At 39.5% G+C, this 4,210-nt stretch overlaps 1 long non-coding RNA gene across 1 annotated transcript; it reads right to left on the bottom strand.

The window, feature by feature from the left end:
* Positions 1–285: 285 nt before the first annotated feature.
* LOC131472739 (uncharacterized) lies at positions 286–3,827 on the bottom strand. Its single transcript, XR_009242123.1, has 3 exons — positions 3,458–3,827; positions 2,361–2,434; positions 286–1,930 (listed from the first exon to the last, which is right to left on the bottom strand). It is a non-coding gene; the product is annotated as an uncharacterized LOC131472739 (long non-coding RNA).
* Between the last annotated feature and the right edge of the window lie 383 nt (positions 3,828–4,210).

Raw genomic sequence — 4,210 nt, 5'->3', positions numbered from 1 at the left:
TCAAGACAAAAAATAGATTTTTAAATCAAAGCCATTTAAAACTAAGGTATCATCATTTCCTGCAGAAATCAGACGCCTCAAGACTAATCAACTTTAAAATCATCTATTTAAGTCCAGACTAAAAAGTGACTAAATCCGACACAGGACAGACAGACGGATACCAGACAGACAGACACAGAGAGAGAGAGACAGACAGAAACCAGACACAAGACGGGCAGAAAAACACACAGGACAGACCAGTGAGAGAGAGACAGACAATCGAGACAGTCCAAAGGTCTCACTCACACACACACACACACACACACACACACACACACACACTCACTCACTCAACCAGGAAAACTTAGAAGGAAAAACAGATCAGAAATTATAGACTGGTATAAACACCAAGACCAAGTACAGTCATGACACAGTGGCCATGAAGAATCAAGATTTAGGTCAGAGCAGGTAAAGTAATGGCACAGCGGCCAAGCAAGAAAGACAAACTGCACTTACCATTTGAAATTTTACTTTAACTAAAACGCAATCTAATTAGGATGGACATGCAGTGATGTCGGTGCTCCTCTTGACTGATGCTAGAAGGAAAGTACAGGTTAGTTCACTTACTGTGCATGGACGCGGAAGGCACCCATGTTTGTCTATGCAAAACGACTACACGCGCAAGGCCAGACGTACAATAACACAAGTAGGCTACGAAGGCGCGGGCACAGTTAGCGATCATGGCCTACTTGCATTAAGGGACGTATGGCCATACAAAGGCAATGGCAGGACTGCCATCTAAAGCCAGGTACTATGTTTGTAGATCACCAGGATCTATTTTAACGTTCTAGGGCTAATGGTAGATTAATGGCCACGATAGAAAAGAGAGAAAAAAAAAAAAGGCACAGCGGCCAAGAAGTCTAAGCCTTGTGACAGAGCGTACAAGGCACAACATTCATTTTATTACTACCATTTAGCTTTAACTGTACACCAACATCCATTTAAACCTCATATTAAAGATCTGGTCCTCCAACATCACTACTACTAAGGAAAACACTTCAAGTTGATATTTTTTTTACCTTTTCGAAGTGAGGAAAAGCAAGAGAGCCAGGACAGATCGACACGGCGGCCGGAAGAGCGATGGCCCGCGGCCTGCGTGTCACTTACCGTCCTAAGAAACAGTTGGAGAGAAAAAGTGGTTAAGGGCACAGTGGGAAGGCAAGAAAACGCCTCCATAGAGAGGCGTGTTCTTACCTTTGCGTGAAAATTGTCAGTGTGATTCGTTAGCTGTGGGCAGCCAGACTAGCAAGTCAGTTGCCGACACCTAAGTACCTTCACTTTCAAAAAACACAACACACAAGTTTTCTTTTATTTATTCCCCTACTCTGCAAACCCTACCACACATGGAGGCCAAGAACGTAGCCCCCAGAGAAGAAATACAAAAATATGGACTCACCCTTTGTAGACAGACCTAAAAAGGAAATGTTAGTGCATTATAACTTATCAATCATCTAAGCCCTTCAAGACACCATATCTACTTTAACATGAACTGCTGAACATAATCATATTCTCACACCATCTTAACTATTCAATCCAGGTATCTCAGTCACACACAACCCATTAATTCAGAGAGTGAATTTCAAACACTCCATCAGTCACCTCATTCTTTTAAATCACTCGCTCAGCAGTTCTACAAAAATATAACCAACAAGGACCAGATTTCAGACCACCCAATAAAGTGGACCGGAACATACAAAACCAACCTGTGGCAAATGCTCCACGTACAACCCTCAGCTATTTGACAGATGGAAAGCAGGAGATGGAAAGAACGTGGCCATGTTGGACAATGCAGAGAGATGTAGGCACGGCGGCCAAGAAAGAGTGGGGACACAGCGGCCACCCAGAATTAAATCATGACACCTACTATTTGACAGTCTTCATGAAGATCAATCTGGAGGGGAAAAAAACAAACAAAAAAAAATGTTGAGTCCAGTCTCCAGCCTTGAAAATGTTCAAGTTCATACCGTTACAGGTGTAAAATAACCAGGTAAGGTGTTCTACAATGTGTTTGTATGAGGTACAGACAGGGGTCACCCAGCCTGACATATAAAGACTCACAGTTTTCACAGTGAAACAAAGAAATTAACATAATCACATGTGATGTAGAATAAAGTTGATTAAGATTTAAAGAATGCCTTTTAGGGTGCAAGTATAGAAATGTTAGTACCTCATACAGCCACACTCTTTAAAAACACAAACAACTTATATTACACATGTGTGATTAAATTAATATGATATATTGCCATCAGTTAAATACATTATGAAAATTAGCCATAACATTTTCAATTATGTAGTAAATTATCTCTAAAGGTGCCACTCACCTTTTTTTGACAGCCTCAGGCTTTTGTATATGGCGGGTCCGACCAGGTCTCCGTGAGCAGGAAGCAGGTTGTTCCTTTAAAAAAAAAAAAACGTTTGTATTTTAATGACTACATTAAAAGTTTAGAATTATAAAATAATTGTATAACCCTAAATCTGTTTTTAAACATTAAACAAAAACAAATAAGTCTTTCCAGTGAAAAACTCAATTAGTAATGACCATAACTGGAACAGTGAGTTAACATAGCACAGCAGCCATTTTAACTTGTTTTTAGTCTTGTTTTGTCTATTTTGATAATGGATTGGTTTAAGTGTTTGAGTTTCAGATTTGTTAAATGTGAATATTTCTTTGCTCTATTTAAGCAATCATTGAAACCAAATCATTTAAGAATATAACATTTAACATTGTATGGACCAAGCATGAAAATAAATCACAGGTTAATGAAAATAGAAATGAGTTGCAGCCCCATTTAAACCAATGATTTAACTTCTGTAACCAGACAAAATGGCTGATCCATGATGGTGCATACAGTTCATTGATGTAGTTCATTTATATCCTCAATTCATCGTTATTTACATTTATATATTTACATTTCATATTAATGTTTGGTTTCATGATATTGAGTGACAGATGATTAATGTGATTATTCTCATGTACATTATTTACAACCCTGGTCTCACCTTAATATGGAGACTAGTTTGGTTACTCACTTCCGGTTACTTCCGGTTCTTAGTGACGGAAATTGACAAGATGCTCGAACGATTAGCCGACTTCACGGTCTTTTCTAATTATTCCCGAAGTTTATAAGGTTTACGTTCTTCGCAAAGACATTGAGGACACGTTTCAAGGACACTGCTATTCCCTCCTTTGTGGCATGCAGCCAACGAGGTATTTTATGTTGCTGTATAATATTATTTTACTTTGTATCAAATTGTTTGTCTGGTCTGATTTTACTTTGTTATTTGTGCTGATTGTAATATTTTATGTGTACAGTGTTCACGGTGCTAATGAAGATTTGGACGCTTCATTAAATCAGTTAAAGAAAGCCACTTGTGTCTGTCGTGCCTGGAGGGAATCATATTGACAAAAGTTACTCACCATTCTGGACGGGCCACCAATCTGGACCAGGTCGAACACGCCATCCTGGAGCGCCTTGCTGCGTTTTTATACAGAAGCTGATGCACGCGACCACATTTTCGGCGTCTGACGTCACGCCACGGTAGTTTTCTTTATTTTCTCTTCTTTTTTTAAAATTCCCTCCTTCTTTTTTGAGGTTTTATGGCGGTTGGTGCATTACCACCACAAGTTACCTCCTCCCGGAACAGTTTCAGTAGTTAAGCAGCGACACTTTTTTCGCGTCTTTTTTTTTTTAGTTCCACGGCTCGTGCGGCTTCTCTTCAAAGGAACATCACGGAACTGTTGGCTGGAGCCAGATTATATAAGAAGAGGAGGAGGAGGAGGAAGCAATCAGCGGTCATCAGCTGATTGAAAAACACCTGCGTGAAGACAACTACGCTGAAGTTAGCCTCCGATTCGTCAGCTTCCGATTCGGCACTTAAGGGGAAAGTTAAGGGGAAATTTACCGAATGTGCAGTGCGACTGTTTGTCCACTGACATTAACTTTGCTTGACATCCACTATTGTATTTGTGAAACTTTTATTTTAGTTGTGAAAATGCTAAAGGGGAGATTTCACTGTTTTTGTTTCATACCTAGATCTCATTAGACCAGGTCCACATCAAAAACCACTGTACCTAAACTTCTCAAATCTGGACTGGATTAATTTACAGACCCTGAAGATTCATAAAACATCGTCTCTGATTTGTGAAACCTTTATTCTATTTGTGAAAATG

This window comes from Solea solea, chromosome 14 (genome assembly GCF_958295425.1).
Source record: "Solea solea chromosome 14, fSolSol10.1, whole genome shotgun sequence".
In the NCBI taxonomy this organism is placed as follows: domain Eukaryota; kingdom Metazoa; phylum Chordata; class Actinopteri; order Pleuronectiformes; family Soleidae; genus Solea; species Solea solea.
Note: the sequence above shows the minus strand (reverse complement) of the source record. Positions and strands in the feature narration are given on the sequence as shown.